This window comes from Aplidium turbinatum, chromosome 15 (genome assembly GCF_918807975.1).
Source record: "Aplidium turbinatum chromosome 15, kaAplTurb1.1, whole genome shotgun sequence".
Taxonomy (NCBI): Eukaryota; Metazoa; Chordata; class Ascidiacea; order Aplousobranchia; family Polyclinidae; genus Aplidium; species Aplidium turbinatum.
The window spans coordinates 1,335,056-1,357,541 of NC_137486.1; the positions used below are offsets into that span (position 1 = coordinate 1,335,056).

General features: G+C 36.9%; 1 long non-coding RNA gene across 7 annotated transcripts in view; it reads left to right on the plus strand.

Annotated features, from left to right (window-relative positions):
* The window catches only part of LOC145784504 (uncharacterized), a 31,697-nt gene that overhangs the window by 8,328 nt on the left and 883 nt on the right, over positions 1-22,486 (plus strand). Inside the window, exons 2-9 of one of the 7 annotated variants that reach the window (XR_014291013.1) lie at positions 5,682-5,745; positions 11,554-11,627; positions 15,664-15,708; positions 19,739-19,797; positions 20,200-20,252; positions 20,436-20,514; positions 20,815-20,878; positions 21,528-21,956. This is a non-coding gene — a long non-coding RNA (uncharacterized LOC145784504). Of the gene's footprint in view, positions 1-5,681; positions 5,746-11,553; positions 11,628-15,663; positions 15,709-18,649; positions 19,798-20,199; positions 20,253-20,435; positions 20,515-20,814; positions 20,879-21,021; positions 21,094-21,527; positions 21,957-22,486 lie in introns of those variants that run through there. The other 6 variants (XR_014291015.1, XR_014291014.1, XR_014291010.1 and 3 more) reach the window with 6 other exon arrangements.

Genomic DNA, 22,486 nt, shown 5'->3' on the forward strand with positions numbered 1-22,486 from the left:
AACGGCTAGGCTAGTCAAGACTAAGCTTAATACTAGTAAAGTTTGTCTCCAAAGCAATACTATTAGGTTTTTTAAAATACAGCTTAGGAATATCATATTTTCAAAAAAGTTTGAATGCATTTTTTCAAAGTTTAAGGTAAAAACATGCTCAGAACGCACCAAATTTAATGTGATTTCTCAAATTTTTCTGGAAAGACCCCCAGACCTTCCGCAAAGTCGTTTGCCTACGGCGAACTTAGCGACAGGCTTTGCCCCCCCCCCCCCCAACTATTCATTGAAGCCCCACTGCTCACAAACAGCACCAGCTGCCGTTGTGTAGAACCATACCAAGAATGATACTAAACACATTACCCTGAAGGACCAATGGTACACATATGTACCACAGCGTAACTTCTATTTGAAATTTTTTCATGACGTCACTTAGGGATGGGCAACATAGAATTTCGAATAGTTGCAATCCGAATATCTAATTATTCGAATTGAAATGACATTTCGAATCGAATTTTCCAAACCGAAATTAATAAATCCCCTTTTCCGACTACCAAAATTTTTTATCGATTTTTCGCTGATCAATTACATTCGGCTCAGCGATAGCTTTTCGCTCTAGCGAAAACGGCTAGCCAGCTCTCTACCAGTGCGGTTTGTGGACGTCGGAAGACCCTTGTGCTGTGGATTTGCATTTATTTTTATCGTACGAAGCATGGAGCGCAATTCAACTCTGAATGAGGCTACCGCTACACCTAGTGTCGGAAGTTCCACAACAATGCAGCAATGAAATGGATGATAGCTCCTGTGTTGAAGCGACAAATACTTTAGCATCTAGTAACGACGACAATGAACAGCTTTCAGCTGCCAAGGAAATCCGATCGTACCTTAAGGCAAAAGTGCCAAACAGCGATGCAAGACTGCAAGTGAATGGTGGAACAAAAATAAAGAAAAGTTCCTGCTGTGGTTTGATCTTGCCAGGAAGTATTTACTATTCAGCCACTCCTGCATCGCAACAAAGACTTGCTCTCCTAGGCAGTTACTGTTGTTTTTCGTTTCGTTGCCACTTTTCAATTATGCGTCTTCAATAAAACCACGATAAAAACAAAGCTTTTTGACATTTTCTGAAATTAAAAAAACTTATTCTAGAATAGGTATTCGAAATTCTAAATTCGAAAAATTATTCTAGAATAATTCTAGAATAGTTTATTCTTCTATTTTGCCCATCCCTAAGTCGTCACTATATAGGCACTTTCTTTTTCTCTTTCAAAGCAAAAGACGAGAAAAGTGCCTATATAAGTTGTAAATTCGACAATTATGTTCTACTGATTGGGTGGCATGTAGGATACGTCTTGGGTTGGTGTTCCAGAGGGAATGAGTTTGGTACTACGCGGAAGCATTTTTTTTTCAAATTTTTAACTAAATTTTAACCCGAAGTGACTCAATCGTTAGGCTGCTGCATTTTTGTGGTCAATTTTTAATTTCAGAAACCTGAAGCCCAATTTTTTATGTCTTTTCAACTATAAATAACTCTATTCGTTCATCCCCGACACACGGCCCATCGGTCCAACACTACCAAGACAGGCATGGGTGCGCCACAACGGTCTCTGTACGGGCGTCAGGCTTTTCTGCCCAACCATGCACCAATGGGGAATGGCCTCTTCCTCCTGTAAATGTGGTGCCGAGGAACATACCGCAGACCACATCATCAATGACTGCTCCATCTTCAAGCCACCTAACAGAGTGGAAGGTCTGCACATCATGAATGATGAAACCAAAGACTGGCTGCTCTCTAGTAGCCTTCCAGTGTAGTCCGGGAACATCGTGAATCTGGGGTGGTAAAAGGATAGACCCTTGGCCCCAGACGCTAACACGACGACAACGAACTATGAGTAATAAAATTAGAGTTTTTAATTTTCTGGAATTTGAGAATTTCTTTGGGTAATTTTTTGTTTGTCATAAGAGGATGGTGACCGTGTTTGCCGAACGACGCATTACATTTTTACATTACATAATTGTCGAATTTACAACTCTTCTCGTCTTTTGCTTTGAAAGTGAAAAAGAAAGAAGTGCCTATATAGTGACGTCATGACCGGTCAAATAGTGTTTCAGATTCAAAGACCGGCGCCGGTCAAATAGCCACTGCCTTATTATTACCTTTCAATATCTCACAAATGTTGATCGCAAACGCATTGCTTTAAATGTATTTATATCAAAACTAACCATATCCAATAAAGCAGAGATTTTGATATCTTTTTATGTAGATAAGAATAGAACATCTGCAACATCAACACTAAACAAATAACATATTCGAAAGGGTAAAAAATTAAAAAAAAATACCATCTGGCAACTTTGTGGTTTGCGAGGTTTGCTAAATTTAAAGACGGCCATGCTCTCTAACTCTCGCTGATCGCAGTTTCCACTAACCCTCGAGTTGTTTGTGGAATCTTCGACTTTGTGCTATTACACTACAATCAGTGACTAAGGCTTTTTAATTTTTTCTCTCGATTTTTTCAGGGTACGAACTAGGTTGCACCCTAGTAAAAGCATCCACTTTATCACTGAAGTTGATAAAATTTGTCTGCTTTCCTTGCAGCGATGAATTAAGTTTATTCAGTTGTTCAGAAATGTCAGCAAAGTAAGCCAGAACAGCAACCCAAAATCTATTGGTGGCCTAACAAGAGCTTCTCGGCGGCCAAATCTAAGTGCATGAAGGCCAAAATACAAATAATGATAGCACAAATGAATACAATTGAACTTGCAACAATGCCAAAATGATTATTTTGCAACCTTTAAAACAGCCATCGTGGCCATGGCCGCTAAGCAGTGCTTAAATGACCGCTGGTGATACCTCCTCATTTGGCCAATTTGACGGCTAGTTTCTTTAATTTTAATTATTTAAAACACAAGATTTTAATTTATAAAGCAATGTTTCCTTCTCACTTTGCCAAGAAATATTTGATGTTATTTCTATGGTCATTCAAAAGGAATATAATAATGTGGCTAGTGTATGTTGTAGACAGTTATACGTTTGCATTAGAGCTAGCCATGACATTCTTGCATATTTTAAGTTTTCACAACATTTTTAGTACAAAAATTTAACATTAACATAATTGTGTAAAAATTTTATTCTGTAATTTGAATAAAATATATCTTTGGAAACTTAAATCAAATATAGTTATTACTATCTGAGTTCTTAACAGCCTGTTTCACCTCAAACGGATCATCAGAAGGGTCTTATTCAATAATGTTTTTGTAACCGTCTCAAGAGGTTTTTGAAGCAGTAAAAACTGACAAATATAATGCGAAGTTCTTAACTGTTTATTTACAAAGTCATAGTTTGACTTATACACACATTGGTGTGTACTGGTGTTTGTGACAAGTTTCTTCTTCCCATAGTTCGGAGCTACTTGCACTGCTCTTTTCAGATCCGCTTCCTTGACAAGAGCTGCTCTCTTCATGGCATTCCAACATTGATGGTTCCGGTTGAAGACTGATCAGCTGGAGTTGATTTCTGAGTTTATGCTGATATTTAGCAGTATATAAGGAATTCATCAATCATCATTTTCCTGTCAGTGCACTCATTGTAAAATTCTCTCTCTGGTATTGGTACATCAGTTGTACTTTTAAGAACAGAGAAAATCAAACTTAGATGATCTGTGAAGTCAAGAATTCGTTTGGGATTCTTTTATTAACTTCCTTCCTCATTTTTTCTAGTTCTTGTATTTCGGCTATTATTCTGGTCTTTTTGTTACTGGAATGGATGCAGCTGTGTAGATTTTACAAATGCAGTCATAAACTTTATTGTAGAGCACAGTTTGTCCTACATCTAGCTTAAGCGGAAGCATTGACTGACTCATGGGTTGGTACGTACCAATATCAAGCGGATCTTTTGCAATTTTTCTTCTTTTTCTCTCATCTATATTAAAAATTTGACAAACCTTACTATTAAATGCTGAAATCAAGAGAATAAATACAGTAAACACAAAGGCAGTTGCTTCAGACATTGCTATGCAAAATGAGGCTAATAAGCGTAATAACAGTAATTTTTCAAATAATTACAAAAAATCAAGTTTTTGTAAATCATGCCATATGTATCAAAAACCTTTAGATTCTTGTTCTCCATGAAAAACCAATGAAAATGAGTACTTACATGACATTATTAACATGAATATTGTAAAAGTTACGGCTGTTTTAAAATTCGTCAACTGGCGAGACGGAGATGGAGGCAGGGTCTAGACATGGTTCAAATCCAAAAAAAATTGGGAATCTCATTTTTTTGGGTCAAAACAAAAATTTAACACCCACGCCTAATCAATTTCCAAAATTACCCAAAAAGGGGCTAGCTTAATGTAATGTGAGTGAGCAAAGTGAATTTTCCCGGGGAATATCAAAACTTAACAAATTTTGCTGCATCTTGCTGTAATAGCCTACTCGCATAATCTAATTTTGTAACCAACCTTGCCTTATCAATATTACTGGGAAATCAAGCCACACATTGTGATGTAAAACTTGAACTAAGTTGCGCGTGATTAGGGTTGAAGTACCCGTACTCCCATCGATTCTTAACGAAGAATTTGCCTTTGTTTTGCTGCATCAATCAATCAGTTTGCATCAATCGGTGAAGCAAAGTAAAAATTAAAAGTTTTCCTTCTTGAATGGAAGCTAAGGGATACAGTATTCACATTTTCTAGATGCGCGGGAAGTTGTATTCTCGCAACAATTGTTCATGTTATGCAATGACGATTTCTATCGCTAGTTCCTGTGTTATTTCTCAGCCGACAAATATGACCGATCTAAATGGTACTTCCCGCGGACATCACATGCGGTGACGGCAGACATGTCCGCCGTGAATTTTGAGGCCTGGTCATGTTAAAACTGTAAGTGGTGATAGACTACTGACTAACATTTCTAAGTTAAGCAATAAGCATTGATCAACAATCTGCTGTCTCCAAAAAATTAAGTTGAACATAGCCTTTACTAAAAAAATTAATTCATTTATATAAAACAATGAAAACTATTAATACTACAAAAAGTGCTCAATGCTAAGCAAAAAGGCAAAGCATATATATTTTTTTAGTTAGGAAAGCAAACTCTTTTGAAATTTCAAATGAATTCAGTTCGACACGGTTTGAGAATTACTGCAACACATCAATAAAGTACAACCACTTTTTAAATTTTATCATTTATCAATCATGCTGTGAATTTGAAAAACTTTTACGGACCGCAAGTTAAGAACCACTGCTCTGGATAATGTTTAAGAGGTCTTTGTTCCTTTTACTATTTTATATGTGGTTGGTTAGTGCTTACTGCTGATGTAGTATCCACATGCATAACAAAACCAATCTGGTAAATTTCTTGTTAAATACAAGCACTTTTCAGCTAGATTTTGTACTGTCACATGCCCATTCACTTCCTTAAGTTCTTAAGATGCTCATTAACAACATGATAATGCTGACGGACACAGATCATGGCAACCATAACCTCTTAATAAAACTGCAGTTTATGAGAAATCGTCATGGTAGCAACTCAAAATACAACAAAGTGCTTTCATTTAAGTATGATGCTCACGGCACTATCTGAAAGTAAAATCACCATTGCTAAGTTTAGCCATTTCTTTGTTGCATCAATCTGTTTGTATTTCATCAGTGTGTTTGCTTTATGTGTCCATTTAACACAATCTCTTTTATTGGCAGGTACATTTGTCCGATGTCTGTTGAATTGTTTGCTCGATGGTGATGGAGTGATGTCTTGAAATCAGTAAGCCACAAAGCAGCATATATATGAACGTATAAATAACATTTAATTATAAAACATACACTAGGATGGTCCTTATTCGGGGTTACAATTTTTTTTTACAATTTTTCAGGTCTTACCCCCCAAAACACCCTGTGTGAAAATATTTTGAAAAATATTAACATTATTAGAGGTTTCTCGAGGCCTCTGAAAATTTCACGTTTTTATGCATTTATGTCATACCTCTGTTGGCTTAGTTGATTTGCTGACTTAAAATGCATACGTACACTCGTACAGGCTTGTTTTCATCAGCATGGCATAAATAATAACCCAGTTTGGTGAAGCAAATTTTAGCTGCTTCAAAGTATTGCGCAACAAACAGTGTAAAAAATAGCTATAAATGAGCCTTAAGTTGCAATAAAAATAACAATTGAAATCTAAAATTGATGCGTTCATCAAAAATTGAACACCTTGAAACCAAAATTTCAAAAAGATTTATCTAATATGTTCTCACTTCGCCTACCGTTCCAACCTAAACAAAATTGAAACCTGCGTTAACAAACACTGAGCCACGGCTGGACTTGCTTTGTGGCAGAAAGCAGTCACACTCATCACACTGAATAAATGTGTTTGCTTTTTGGTTTTGTTTACAGTAGGTTACCCAATGCCCATAGGCTTTGTTGTTATGGTCAGAAATAAAAACGAACTGAACTGAGAACGGTAAGTTGTTTTTGGTTTTCGTTAGATTTAAACTTTTCAATAAACATCACAAATGTAACTTATATTTCACACTGTTAGTGGTTTTAATCGTAAGGGGCCTGCAAAACATTTTAGGAGATTAAAGAGGGGGTTGCGAGCAAAAAAGTTTGGGAAGCCCTGTTATAGATGACTTTCGACATCAAACGAGCCTGGGGCCATGAACTAAACTTCGTTGGCAGGTACTCCACCAAGAAAGATCAGGCAATATCAACATTTCGAGGTAATCATCTCTTGCGTGGCTTTTGGCTAGCTGACTCTCAATGAAACTCAGGATATCATCCTTGACGTCAGAAAGGGATTCACTGACATATCCATACGTGGATGCATCTTCAAAGTTTTCTAGATCTAGAAATTCCCAATGAGCCTGGAATTCTTTTAAAGTTAGACCTCTGGTCCAGAAGAGGATCCCATGCAGATGTGACGACAAGCAAGAAGCAGAAGATCAGTACCAAGTTCTTGTTCAATTAGAACATATGCTTTCCCACGTCTACTTGTGTTTGCCCTTGTGTCAAAACACAATGCTTGAACACTTTCATCAACACCCCATTTCTTTGAAGCATTGATCATAACATCTGCTTTGAACACATAAATTATACGTATCAGAAAACATAAAGGGTGATAACTGGCAGACGTAAATGTCGAAGTGGAACACTACCTTTAGCGGACATTTGTACAGTTTGAGTCAGACTTGTCCGCTAGGGTGCATCAGGAGCCCCGACCATGCAATTTTTATTTCTTCTATTGTTTAAATTGTTAGGCTATATGAATTAGAATGTGTGGTAAAATATTATTTAATTTTTCCAACGTTTAGGTATGCCACACAGAACATAAAGATTGATCCAGTACAGGCCATACAGGGTTGCCACTTAGCAGATTTATTGCAAAATTTGAGAAATTTTGCAAATTTTTTAACTGTTTTGATGCGAAATTTTGAGTTGGCAGAATTTTTAAGTTTGGCAGATTCACAAAACTCATAAGATTAGTTGAATTTCATTGAATTTGTGACAAAATTGTGGTTCTATCTTGTTGTTTGTGAAGTAAATGGTGATTATGTTTTGGTTGTTATCATTTGCTTTTAACAAAGTAATTATGAAATCTAAGAATGGAAAGCATATTAGTTCATTTTTGTGGGTTTCATTTCAGTTTATTTTGGGAGTAAACTAAGCATAATTGGTTTGGCAGATTAAAGATGATTTTGGAAGATTTTTGGACACTGTTTGGCAGAACATCAAATTTTTATCTGGCAACGCTGATCCAGTAACTGTGTGCAATTAAATTGCTAGGTGCTCAGATAAACTGTACTAAGGTAATATCGCTGATTTTCGTTGTTATATTATATAGGCTAGTGCAAAATAGGATAGGTTTAGGTATGGTAGATACCAGTTTCAACATCCTTTCAACATCTGTTGAAGACAAGTGGAACAGGTGTGAAATCACCCACCCAAACACTAAAAACTCGACAATGTTCAAACATTTTTGTGTAGGTAAAGGACTGTCTGTTAATGCTGCAGAAATTACAGGGAGCAAACTGCCATCGTCTATGCAAGTATTACGTTGCTGCTGTATCACATTGAAGATGGAGCCAAAACCAATCGAACTAAATTTCAGGCTTCTAAAATTGTTCTATCAAAAATCATTCCATTTTAATATAAAGCCAACATTTCAATGGTCACCGAACTTTATGCCTGTAACAAAATCATTAAACTTTTTGACTGCAATAAGAAACTTCGTGACATTCCAGCTAACTGAAGACAAACTCCATTAGTGATAAAGAAATTAGGAGCCAGTAATTTGAGTTTGTCAAAGAGTTTTCGACTGTGGCCTACAGATGTTGAAAAACTGATAAAAAATGAAGATGACATAAAGTTCCTAAAATCCATGCAAACTGATAGAGTAGCCACTTTTGGGTCGTGTGATAAGAAACAAGCTTATTTGGTTCAGCGCTGCCAAGCACGCAAGGAGGCTGAGACTCGACGTCATGAAAAAGCACTTTCTGATATGAGTGCTAACACCAGCACAGCAGTCTTAGACGATAGTGAAAGTTAAAATACATGTACCTCGTCCGATCAAGCAAAGGCTAGCCGAAGCCACAAAGGTAGCAGGTACACAGACATTTATACCTCATTATATTTTACAGTCCCAAAAGCTAGTACCTCTTGCGACACACATGAAAATGATCCCAGCTCAGCAGGTTGCATTTGAAGTTTTTATAGAAGAAATTGGAGGTGACACATCAAAGGTAGTGACATCATATTCTTCAGCGGATCTCACCAGACGAAAGGTGGGAAAAAAATAGCAAGTTCTGTGAAAGAAAAATGGAATCCACCAAAACTCCATTGGGATTCGAAGCTGCAATGCAAACTAACTTACTGTATATAAATGAGAAAGAGGAGCGAGTAGTTATAGCAGCTGGCACTACAAAGGAAATGAAAATTCTGAGCATCCCTAGTTATGAACCTCAAACAGACCGTAAAATGGGTGAAATAGTTGCAAAAGTTTCAGCTGATTTGATTAAACAATGGAACTGTTCGAAGTGCGTTGTAAATTTAGTGTTTGATACCACTTCAAGTAAGTCTGGACATGTATTGGCAGCATGCATCAGCCTGCAGCAGTTTGTAAGACTACGCAAAAACTGGGGAATGATTCCACATTGCTCGGCTGAAAAACTAGCTAGATTGAACCTATCTAATTTTGATGAAGAAACGAAAGTATTAGTATTACAGCTTAAAGAAGATGTTCTCAGGTTATGCACAGCGCAGGAGAAGTTTAAACGTGATAACTATGTATAAAGAATTTATTCATTTGTGCTTGGGTTACCTTGATCCAAATAAACGAGGCCGGGTGCTTTAAAGGCACATTGGATGGCCAAGATCATATATATTCTTAAACTAAGCATACTGGAACACCAGATTATACAGAGCCTAATTTAGCTACCCAAGACCGCGAATGTTTGTGCATTGCATGATTTTGCATCCTACCCTGCTATACAAGATGGAACCCAATCATTATGATGTTCTAAATATCAATTAGTGTAAAATATTGTTCCGTACACGCATACTATAGTGGCACTAAATTCAGAGTTGTTAACTAGAACGTGACTTTTTGAGTTAAAAGAGGTTAAATTGCACAAGAGTTACTGTTCAATAACATTAGGGTCATGTGGCATACCTAAATGTTCACGAAACTTAATAGCATTTTCACACACTGATTTTCTCACCCAGTCTAACAGTTTAGGCAATAGAAGAAATGCGATGTTAGTATTTTTCAAAAATATGGGGCAGCTGATGCACCCTATTGTCCGCCAGGTATTTCAAGCTCTGCTTATTTTGAAAAAATACACAAAGTTTTTAAAATCGCAATATTCCATAAGTACATATTAAGCTTTGTTTGACTTTACCAATAGTACTCTCCAACCTGATGAAAATGAATCCAAACAGATGTATGTTTGCTTTAAGAGTTTATAAAATACAGCCTATTATAGTTTGACCCATTTTGTCAAATACCCTCAAATTTGGAAAGCCTTGAGCTACCCCTAAACATTAATGTTTTTCAAAAATGTTTTCCACAAGGTGTTTTTGTAGTAAATGGACACTTTTGAAAGAGTGATACTTTGAAATTTCACTTTGTTTGAACCACCATATTACATACAGGGTTTTTTTGGGAAGTTTGCTTACACTTGCAAACTTGGCAGATGATGATGGTAATATTATGGACAAGGGACGTAATTCTGAGCAAATTGATGATATGTCCATCTGATGTCATGATAAAGTGTGTGATTAACGTGCTAGTTCATTATATCCTTTGTTATAGTGAAACTTTTAATTCTGATTGCTAGCATTAAGGAAGAGCACAGTGAAAGTGCAACTTTGATAGTGTGTGTGTTTCATGCTGTCAGTGATGCACTTGGCACAGTGCTACTTCACATGACATGTGAGGTGTATATTCAAAGTCACTGCAAGTCAATTCGTAGGCCTACTTGGAGGCTAAAATTATACAGTGCAGTCATTTTTAAAGGCAGTTCAAACCAGGGCTTTGGAGCCGGAGCTCTACGTAAAATTGAAATGGAGCAGGTTGTTTGCAAAATAGCTCCGGCTCCGATGTATTTCATAAGATGCTATGCTACTAGCCTACTACTATTGGCTGAATTTACATAATTTCACAGCATCCCTTCACAAAATTAAGAATTGTTGCCTCTTTGGTGCCACCTTTTCTAACTAACCACGTTGCTGGAGATATGACAGCAGAGCAGTCAGGTAGGCACTTTAACGCAGTACACTGTCCGAATTCCATAACGCAATCATGCGTGACGTACACGCAAATCAGCTGACTTCAGTCATGTGACTAAACACGTGATTATCTGGTCGTCTTTATCTAAAAATTTTAATACAAAGAAATTTAACTGAATGCATCCCCACAACCTGCGTGGCCGAATGGGTTAGGGGCAAAGGAGTAGTAATTTCGATTGCGTGGGTTCGATGCCCACCTTCTGCTCATACTATTTTTTCTTCTGCAACTGAACTGAGTGCAAGAAGAATCTTATAGACCGCAATCAATGGAGTAAGGAAAATTGGGACTGAAATACCAGTGATGTCATATACTTCATTATGGAATTCGGACAATGTACTACGTTAAAGTGCCTACCGAGCAGTCATGTTCATAGCTGCAACCGATAGTATTGGACTGGCATTCATCCTTAAACCTCAGTTTTTGTGACTTAATGGAGGTGGAGCAGTGGTATCAATGAGCTACGAAGCTGGAGCTAATCTATGATAAAAGAGAGCGCTGGAGCTGGTAACATTTTTGCCTGCTCCAAAGCCCTGGTTCAAACTAATTTTGACCCCTGTTGAGTATTAATAGAATACAGTTTCTTCCAAGTGAAAAAACAAGGATTGTTGAACAATCGTCATCCAACGCGATAGAAAAGTGGATTTTATGTTATAAAAATATCAGCTTCCGCCTCAAAAGTGATTTGGTGTCAGTACATCTCTAATCGTAATTATACTGTTATTGTTGCATTACAGCATAAATTATAGTGTTTTATTGGAGTCATGATTTTTAATTATTTTTTCCCAGGCTTGCTTTTCATTGAAATGTCATAGCGCAGAAGTTGCTGTCAGGAGAGGAGTGTGCAACAAAGGCTCATTATGGTAATCTATGTCTGTAATCTGTATTGATACATAAATGATAGGGTACGTTGCGTTCAAAGCAACGTACTTAACTACTTACATATGCATTGCAAACAATTGTTGACCAAATGAAACTTATGCCTTGAATTTTAAAACCATACTGCAAAAGTGGCATTACTAAGTCTGTCTCCTAACGTGTTAGTACCAATACCATCATATTTCTGTATCGAAAAATCTAGTTGAACATTAGCATAAATTCTGAGTTACACCAAACGTAGCAGTTAAGCCTTCAGTTGAATTTGAAGCTGACATGTGTCGGAATGGCCCGTTTCGGCGAGTCCGATTCGGCGAGTCCGATTCGACTAGTCCGATTCGGCGAGTTCCCTATTCGGCGAGAGCCTTTTTCGGCGAGTGCCCTATTCGGCGAGTTTTTGAAATTTTTAAAAGGAAATTATCGGGTACCGTGGCCTAATTACAATTGCCGTTTTTACATCGTTTTAACGTCGCTAAACGTTGAAATCGTGCAGAAAGGAATAAAAATAAAATGTTTGAACTATTAAATTAAAATTCGTCATATCAGTTCAGTTAGTTTTATTTCTGACCATCATATCAAAAACAATACACGTCAACATAGCAAAGGTCGAGAAAAATGTAGAAGCGACAAAACGCGAAGTTAAAACGTGCTTGTGACCGAAGTAAGTTATTGAGTTGAAAGAAATTTGGCACGGTCGCAACACCTTCAGAAAAATTTAAGATATGAAGGGAAAATAAAACAAAGACAATGTTACAAAAAAAATCATGTTTATGTCTATAAGTTAGTACTTTTGAATAGTTAAAATGATTAGTTTGGATCAACAAATGTGTGACCTACAGCTTAGATTGAAAGGAAATTATCGGGTACCGTAGCCTAGTTATCCCAACCAGCAAAAATTTGTTCCAAGAACCCAGTTAGCCTAACAGTTCATTTTTACATTGTAGTAACAGAATAAAAAGGCTAACCAAATGTGTGGCCTATCGTTTTAACGTCGCTAAACGTTGAAATCGTGTAGACAAGAAAACTTTGCTGACTAGGATACGTTGAAACTGAAAAACATTCACAGAAGCCCTACGATACGTTGCATTTTTAAGATAATGTATTCAGACGTTGAATCAATGTACAAATGAAATGTTATGCTAAATGGGTTCTTGGAACAATTCGAAAGGCTTCTGTGAATGTTTCTCAGCTTCAACGTATCCTAGTCAGCAAAAGCTCCCTTTTCTACTCGATTTCAACGTTTAGCGACGTTAACACGATAGGCCACACATTTGGTTAGCCTTTTCATTCTGTTACTACAATGTAAAAATGAACTGTTAGGCTAACTGGGTTCTTGGAACAAATCGAAAGGCTTCTGTGAATGTTTCTCAGCTTCAACGTATCCTAGTCAGCAAAAGCTCCCTTTTCTACTCGATTTCAACGTTTAGCGACGTTAACACGATAGGCCACACATTTGGTTAGCCTTTTCATTCTGTTACTACAATGTAAAAATGAACTGTTAGGCTAACTGGGTTCTTGGAACAAATCGTAGGGCTTCTGTGAATGTTTCTCAGTTTCAACGTATCCTAGTCAGCAAAAGCTCCCTTTTCTACTCGATTTCAACGTTTAGCGACGTTAACACGATAGGCCACACATTTGGTTAGCCTTTTCATTCTGTTACTACAATGTAAAAATGAACTGTGTTCTTGGAACAAATTTTTGCTGGTCGGGATAACTAGGCTACGGTACCCGATAATTTCCTTTCAATCCAAGCTGTAGGCCACACATTTGTTGATCCAAACTAATCATTTTAACTATTCAAAAGTACTAACTTATAGACATAAACAAAATTTATTTTATTTTTTTTTGTAACATTTTCTTTATTTTATTTTCCCTTCATATCTTAAATTTTTCTGAAGGTGTTGCGACCGTGCCAAATTTCTTTCCATAGGCGCCGACTTTTCAAAAAACCTTGGGGGGCGAGAAAGGTGATGACGTCATAACCATAACGCTATTTTACTCAATTAAAATAGTCTTTGATTAAGCTTAGTGTCTTGTTTATATTAACAAATAGGTCCCAAACTGAATTTATTAGAAGCGCTGCTTGAAAGGAATAGTTTTACGCATGCAGTACGCCTAGTCGTAAAAATTTTGATATTGTTAGCTCATAATTGGAACTGTTGGAAAACAAGCCGATTCATTTCCTTTTCGTGCGAGTGAATAACAACGATCAAGACAGTGAAGTTATCGAAATAAAACGCAAAAAATCATGATCTCAAGCAGAGTGAAAACCCGCTATCAGTTTTATTAACCTCGTTTCGCTAATTACTTTCAAAGCGTTAACAACTGCGAAGTGTTTTCTCTTCTGTTTTTTATCGAAAGTCTTTATAGTCTTTTATTGAATACAGTAGGCTATACTCGAGTAAAGGTCGAGATGTTCGCAAGTGATTTTCACCTCAAAAAGACAAGTTCAACTAACACGGGACAAGCTGTTGTCTCCAGCTCGGCAATTTTCAAAATGAACGCACTAAAAATCATTGTCGACGTAGATTACGTAAGTGTGAAATCGCGTCGGCCTAAGTAAAACTTTTGAATACGTTTATTTGCAGTGATTCAAACTTAATTTTCAAATTCAATGAGTTCTTGTCAATTCTAAACTTTATGCACTTGTTGAGCAATATGCAAAGCCCACGAGACAAAACAGAAAGAGATCATTTTTTTATTTTTGCGTGTAGGATATAATCGTTCTTATTATAACGTAACATTCCATGATCGTTGAAGTCGATGTCAAACCTTAGCGGCCGCATAAAACAATGATGTCAGGTTAGCTAGGTGATAATAGCGGTAAGAGACGTCGTTAATGCAGGCAATATCTGCGACCAAGACGATTAAACACCTTTTCTTTTATCGGTTTTCGATTTAATTCTCACACATTGCGAAGAAAACAATGCGTTCTGTTGAATCATAATTGTCTCACAGCGGGAAGGCCTCGTTGAAAATAGCGCGTCTAATTTAGCTGGTTTACTTAATATTGCAGTGAATAGTTACGTGACTATTCCAGCAGTGCAAGTTACTCTACCATCTACTTTGAAACTTCCATACCGTATGAGAAAGCCATGCGATCAGCTGCTGTTTTGCGGGCAAGAGCAACGTAGGCTTTTCTTGCTTTCGGCATTCTTTAAGACCGTTTAAATTATCTAAATCTCTTTCACGAAGTGTTTTATCTTTGAAACACCACTTGTCATCACCATTTTTGTTGCCCTTCAACCATAAATTTACGGGGGGCGCCGCCCCCCGGAAGTCGGCGCGTATGTTTCTTTCAACTCAATAACTTACTTCGGTCACAAGCACGTTTCAACGTTCGTGTTTTGTCGCTTCTACATTTTTCTACGGCACGCCTTTGCTATGTTGACGTGTATTGTTTTTCATATGATGGTCAGAAATATAAACAACTGAACTGACATGACGAATTGTAATTTAATAGTTTAAACATTTAATTTTTATTCCTTTCTGCACGATTTCAACGTTCAGCGACGTTAAAACGATGTAAAAACGGCAATTGTAATTACGCTACGGTATCCGATAATTTCCTTTCACAAATTTCAAAAACTCGCCGAATAGGGCACTCGCCGAAAAAGGCTCTCGCCGAATAGGGAACTCGCCGAATCGGACTAGCCGAATCGGACTCGCCGAATAGTAGCAGACCCGATCATATGTGTCAGCTTGTCACATGTCAGCTTCAAAGGTGTAGGTCGCTAGGAGTAAATCAACTGTTTCTCTGAAATGATTGTTTTAAAGGAAGTCAACTTATATTGGTTGTCATCTGTCGGAGCAGTCAAAAATAAACATTTATTGCATTGCTTAATTGTACAAGACTATGGTTTTGTAAAAGCAATGCAATGACAGCATACTGGTACGAAGATTCTTATTTATTTTACTATTTGATTATTGTTTAAACTATTTGAATGTTTGCCGTACTATAAGTCGATATAGTAGGACATGACTCTGGAGTAATTAATTATTGCTAGTTATTTTCCACTTCAGCTAACTAAAGACGTCGTTGATTGGCTGACGAAGCACCAGGTTTTGGTGAGATACTTTATATTCTTTAAAAGACTTTGTTGACTGTACAGTTGGGTGGGTAGTATTTTAGTTGTTTATATTAACAATGCATACCTTGGTATCTCCGAGCTATCTGTCATTGGTAGTTCGATCGTTTGTGTGTGCTAAAAAAACTCATATGTTGTCTCCAGCACAGGAGTTTTTATGTGTGCTGTTCCGACTGCTTGTTGACACATGCGAAGTAGTGACTTACCCTTGCAGCACTTATTTTGTCATCTGTATTCTAGTCCAGTGCTATTCAACCGGGTATACTGTATACCGAAGTGCATACCAGATCAAAACTAGGGTATACAGCTGGAGAAGGGTATACAGTTTGAGGACGTTTCTACTGAAGATAACTTATCTGCCCTTATTGTTGGTCATAAAATTACTTGCAGACAACTTGATTAGGTATTTTCCTTAAGATAACGACCAATGTATGAAAGCAAACTCATATCCAACCATTTAATAAAAAACCAACTGAGGAATTATTGGAACTCCGGGCTGATTTAAATCAAAATTACTCATTCCAAGAAGTGGATTACACAGAATGTTGGGTTTCTCTTCTTGAATTTCTCGAACACAAAAATCTCGCACAAAAAGCAATTGATGTTTGGTGCAGATGCCTACCACTTATTTGTGTGAAGAAGGATTTTCCAGTCTTGTTGAGATCAAGTCAAACAAACGAAACTCGATACTTGATATTGATTCTTTAATGCGGGGAGGAATAAAGAAAGAGCTAACACCACGTTATGTCCAACTTGCCGAAACAATGCAACAACAAGCTAGCCATTAAATCAACTTCAATTTTGACGTCTTTTGCACGCGTAGTTTCTTGTGCCCAGTTCAAGACTACTATAATCACTTTAACAAATAATCAATTATTATTTTTTTTTTTACTTCCGGTGCACAATTAAACAGTGACGTTCGGTGGCTTAAACCGTTGGGAAAGCAACTTGGAAATATGCTGCAGCAAGGTAGTAGGCACGAAGGGCGTAACCGTCGGGCGAAGCCCGAAGGTGTGTTGCCGAAGGCAACACTTCCAGCGGGGGGTCTGGGGGGCCTCCCCCAGAAATTTTTGAAAAACACTTTCAATTTGGGGCGCTCTGAGAGCATTTCCAAAACAAATCAAAAAAAAAATCTGTCAAATTGTGCTTCGCCTATGTCGTGATCATACATCCATTTGATGTTTAGAAGTCATAAACAATCTTAATTTTAACGTTGCAGGACCAAAATCCAGTGTTAGACATGGAATAATAGTTGTCTAAATATTTAATTCGTCATGAATGTTCATTCTCAGATATTCAGTTAGGCCTACACTACAAAAACTAACACTTGTGCCTAAACATTACAACCGCAAGCAATTTGTACAAAAAGCTGGATAAGTTTGCCTCCTGCGTATAGAAACTTAACGAACTAAATATAGCATCCGCACCTGAACGTTCATTGGCGAAGTAACGTTATATCAACGCTGTAAAAAGGGCGAAGGCATGACTAATGACTATGAAAGCTAGTAGGCTGAAGTACATGGCGAGGAGACATCAAAAAACAGCAACAATTATTTCGGCATTATGATCGATGCTGTGCTCTGCACCGTGACGAGAGAACTTCTGACGAGTTAGTCTATCCGCTCTAGCAAATGTTCGCATTGACGTCACTGGGAAAGCACAACTAACCTAACCATAACCATAACACATCTGATTGGCTAAGCAGCTGGTGACGTTTTGCAAAACGAGTGATGATTGGATAAAACGAAGGCGTTTTTTGACATTTTTGAATATGGGAAAGCAAGTTTGATAGTTGCTTACCTGGAGCCTCAGTGATTGTTTCTGACAGAAGCGTTTGCGTTAATTGGCATTTATAGGCAAGACATGCGGTTTGGTGAGGACTTAGACTACTCACAAGCGTTACGAGTAATTCTAGTCACGAATACAGTAATTTTCAAGTTAAAATAGACGTGATAAAGATAATAAGAAGTTAAACCTAAAATTCAGTCATTATATTTTGCGTAGTTTTCGCTCAGGTAAGCACTGCTTTCCTTGCTTTCCCTCACCGATCGTCACTGATTAAACATTGCTATTTGTGAGGCATACGAAGTTATTTAAAATTGAAAAAAGTTGTACCACAGGCAAAAAGGTTAAAGATCACTGTTCTAGTCTACCGCCATTAATTCATTCATCGATAAGTTATGAAATAGGCTCCACGCCAGTAGATCATGTTTGGTCGCCGCCTTCTACGAGTCAACACTTCCATTCCGTTGCTGTTTAAAGCTTTTTCTTCAGTCGTGTTCGTACATTACGTAAAATCTTTTTCTCATTTCAATTCGCAATCTTTTTTACAAACTAGGCAGTATCTCACATGCCGACAAGAAGTATTTCCTGATAAAAGTATCACAAAAGTAACAAAAGTGTCGACTTTAAAAAACTTTATGAGCTAAATTCAACTGTAAATATTTTTCAGAGCCTTGCTGGCGTTCTTACCTGAGTGAACGCAAAAGCGATTAATCAGGTTTATACTTTAGCACAGTTTAGAGCAGAATGGCCCGTTTCGGCGAGTGCCCTATTCGGCGAGTTTTTGAAATTTTAAAAGCAAATTATCAAGTACCGTAGCAAATTACAATTGGCGTTTTTACATCGTTTTAACGTCGCTAAACGTTATAATCGTACAGAAAGGAATAAAAATAAAATGTTTGAACTATTAGATTAAATTTCGTCATGTCAGTTCAGTTATTTATATTTTTGACCATCATATCAAAAACAATACACGTCATCATAGCAGAGGTAGAAGCGACAAAACGCGAACGTTAAAACGTGCTTGTGACCGAAGTAAGTTATTGAGTTAAAAGAACTTTGGCGCGGTCCCAACACCTTCAGAAAAATTTAAGGTATGAAGGGAAAGTAAAACAAAGAAAATGTCACAAAAAAAATAAAAATAAATCATGTTTATGTCTATAAGTTAGTACTTTTGAAGTTAAAATGATTAGTTTGGATCAACAAATGTTCACAGAACATTCACAGAAGCCCTACGATACGTTGCATTTTTAAGATAATGTATTCAGACGTTGAATCAATGTACAAATGAAATGTTATGCTAAATGGGTTCTTAAAACAAATCGCAGTGCTTCTATGAATGTTTCTCAGTTTCAACGTATTCTAGTCAGCAAAGTTCTCTTTTCTACACGATTTCAACACGTAGCGACGTTAAAACGATGTAAAAACGGCAATTTTGCTGGTAGGGATAACTAGGCTACGGTACCCGATAATTTCCTTTCAATCTAAGCTGTAGGCCACACATTTGTTGATCCAAACTAATCATTTTAACTTCAAAAGTACTAACTTATAGACATAAACATGATTTATTTTTCTTTTTTTTTGTAACATTTTCTTTGTTTTACTTTCCCTTCATATCTTAAATTTTTCTGTAGGTGTTGCGACCGCGCCAAAGTTTTAACTCAATAACTTACTTCGATCACAAGCACGTTTTAACGTTCACGTTTTGTCACTTCTGCCTTTTTCTACACCTTTGCTATGTTGACGCGTATTGTTTTTGATATCATGATCAGATATAAAAACAACTCAACTGACATGACGAATTCAAGCACGTTTAACGTTCGCGTTTTGTCGCTTCTACCTTTGCTATGTTGACGTGTATTGTTTTTGATATGATGGTCAGAAATAAAAACAACTGTACTGACATGACGAATTTTGATTTAATAGTTCAAACATTTTATTTTTATTCCCTTCTGCACGATTTCAACGTTTAGCGACGTTAAAACGATGTAAAAACGGCAATTTCGCTGGTAGGGATAACTAGGCTACAGTACCCGATAATTTCCTTTCAAAAATTTCAAAAACTCGCCGAATAGTAGCAGACCCATTTTAGAGGCCGAGTTATTTGCATCCTTTTTGTTCAACGTCATATTATAATAAGTTGTAGATGGGTAAGCAATATTTGGAAGATGCTTTTACGATAAAACGTGGCTTGACCGTTGTACTGATTTGTGCTTATATTTTTTCAGGACGTGGAACCAAGACTCACAGTTTAAACATTCTGAAGACTTTGATGTCAATAGTTCAGGTTTTGGAAACTAATACTAAACTAATAGCAGTAGTCAACGACAAATTTTAATCAGAGATGGTTTTATGTGTCCTTAAACGTATTTATGACGCTGATTTTAAAAATGTCTTTACTTTTTTCTAGTATATCACATTTTTGAGATATTTACATTTTTGTGAAAGTGAAGCTTGATCTATACCGTTCTATATTTATATCACTTTGACAACATTGGTAAGCTTAATAAAACCATCTGTTCGTGTGGCACACTTCTGTGCATTTAGGAATCTACGAAAAATATTGAAATCCTCCGATTCAGTTCAGTGAATACAGTAGTAACATATGGGGTCGGTTTGGTTTTTAATCTTTGTTCTTGTACTGACAAAGCCTTCGATAAGTTTTAGTAGTTTTTGTTTTGGTTTGTAGGTAACCAGACGAATGAACCATTGCAATTGCACAGTGCACACTACATGTAACATGTAAGTATCCTGGTGACATTTTAGTATTTTGCACTGGTGTTGCTTATGTGATGAGACAATTCCTGTCTGATATTTTTGTTGAGAAATAGACACTCGAATCCTGATGCAACAATCCTGTTTGACTTTCAGCTTGTTGGATGCATAAGACATGTGACAATTGTATTCTCGTTAATCTGTCTGCAGGTAACAATCTTGTGATTTCTTCAACGATGCGTTGAAATAATATTCTGCAGAAGGAGAAGAGATAACCGAGGCTTGCAAGGTTTGGTTCGTCTACATCTGTTAAACATTGCCCACCTTGTTGAGGCATCGACGAAACGATTGTTTTGAACCCTGTGAAGCAGACACACACACGTAGCGCTGTGTAGCGTACCGTGTTATACAACAGGGATATTGAATGTGCAGATCAGTATCTACATGTTGTATGTGTGCATGCTAGATCCCGTCCTGTACGAACAACCGGCATAAATGGTCTGGTAGGCTACAAGCTTGAATGTATAGTTGGTTAAGTGGTCCGTGGGGTACCTAGTTACATAACCTTTGACTCTTTTTTTTCCTACAGACGTTTTTAACTACGGACAGTGGCCAATTTTTCGATCTTGTGGATTTCTTCAGCATCGTGAAATGTAAGTAGGGTTGTCTTGAAGTTTCAGATTAGATGAAGGTTTCCAAAAGTGAATTATGTCCAACAAAAATTAGTTTAATTTTTAATTTCGGATTTTAGCGAAACGTAGTTTTTCCTCAAATTAGAAGGTGTAATTTTTTTCAGAACGGTTATGCCAAGAATGAATAATAGCCAATGCATCAACAATTGATTATTCACCGATTTAGCAAATCTGGTGATTGGATTTGTGTATTGATTTACAAATCAACTTCATGCAGACTGAAACTAATATTTTTTATTGTTTACACGCAATACATGGTGTAAGCGTTGGTTTGGAAATTTATCAACTAATTTGTGTTGCATGACAACAAGTGTGTGACATCACTGGTACACATGTTGTAACCATGATTTAAGATTTAGTTCAATGTTGTAATAGTATATGACCATGATGATCTGATTCAATGGCGTAGTTCATCTGAGCTGTGTGATGTGCAAATGAATCAATAATTCTGATGGGTCACGCATTTGCTGCATTTGAAAAGTTTTCAGTTAATAAACTTGTACAACACTGAAACATATTAATACTTCATTCTCATTTATTTTGCACTCATTATTCCACAAATAAAAGAAATGTCGCATAGTTTTAAAGCCGAATGTACTTATGTTTTTAGTGTAAGAAATCATGAACGGTGCGTTGAAATAGTATTCTGCAGAAGGAGAAGAGAACCGAGGCTTGCAAGGTTTGGTTCGTATCTGTTAAACATTGTCCACCTTGTTGAGACATCGACGAAACGATTGTTTTGAACCCTGTGAAGCAGACACACACACGTAGCGCTGTGTAGCGTACCGTGTTATACAACAGGGATATTGAATGTGCAGATCAGTATCTACATGTTGTATGTGTGCATGCTAGATCCCGTCCTGTACGAACAACCGGCATAAATGGTCTGGTAGGCTACAAGCTTGAATGTATAGTTGGTTAAGTGGTCCGTGGGGTACCTAGTTACATAACCTTTGACTCTTTTTTTTCCTACAGACGTTTTTAACTACGGACAGTGGCCAATTTTTCGATCTTGTGGATTTTTTCAGCATCGTGAAATGTAAGTAGGGTTGTCTTGAAGTTTCAGATTAGATGAAGGTTTCCAAAAGTGAATTATGTCCAACAAAAATTAGTTGAATTTTTAATTTCGGATTTTAGCGAAACGTAATTTTTCCTCAAATTAGAAGGTGTAATTTTTTTCAGAACGGTTATGCCAAGAATGAATAATAGCCAATGCATCAACAATTGATTATTCACCGATTTAGCAAATCTGGTGATTGGATTTGTGTATTGATTTACAAATTAACTTCATGCAGACTGAAACTAATATTTTTTATTGTTTACACGCAATACATGGTGTAAGCGTTGGTTTGGAAATTTATCAACTAATTTGTGTTGCATGACAACAAGTGTGTGACATCACTGGTACACATGTTGTAACCATGATTTAAGATTTAGTTCAATGTTGTAATAGTATATGACCATGATGATCTGATTCAATGGCGTAGTTCATCTGAGCTGTGTGATGTGCAAATGAATCAATAATTCTGATGGGTCACGCATTTGCTGCATTTGAAAAGTTTTCAGTTA